A 534-nucleotide genomic window follows, 5' to 3' on the forward strand; every position below is an offset into this window, starting at 1 on the left:
GCCACATCACTCCAACCTCTGCCTCCATCTTCACATCACCTGCTCCTCTGAATGTGTTGTAAAATGTTCCTCTGCCTCTCTCTTATAAGGATACATGTAATGACATTTAAGGCTCACCTATGATCCAGGTGATCTTCCCATCTCAAGATCCTTGATCATATTGGCAAAGAGATATGTTTTATTCATTTTATTCCCAACACTTACCACTAATAGGCATTCGACAAATGTTTAATGAATGATTGGGAAATAGATTGAATTAAAGACTTTCATCTTGCATATATTTGCTGTTTATTCAACAAGCATCTATTGATCATTATTATGCATCAGATACTGCACTAGGCATAGGAAGTACAAGAACAACACAAAACAAACACAGCTCTGCCCTTATGGAGCTTAGATGCTAGTGGGGGAATCAGGCATAACAAAGATCACATGTAAATAAATGTATAACTACACAGTATTATAAAGGTCAAGAAAGAAAAGAGCCAGAATCAATGAGAAAGAATAAAAGGATGAAGATCAACAAAGGCCCTT

This window comes from Pteropus alecto, unplaced genomic scaffold (assembly GCF_000325575.1).
Source record: "Pteropus alecto unplaced genomic scaffold, ASM32557v1 scaffold109, whole genome shotgun sequence".
Classification (NCBI taxonomy): domain Eukaryota; kingdom Metazoa; phylum Chordata; class Mammalia; order Chiroptera; family Pteropodidae; genus Pteropus; species Pteropus alecto.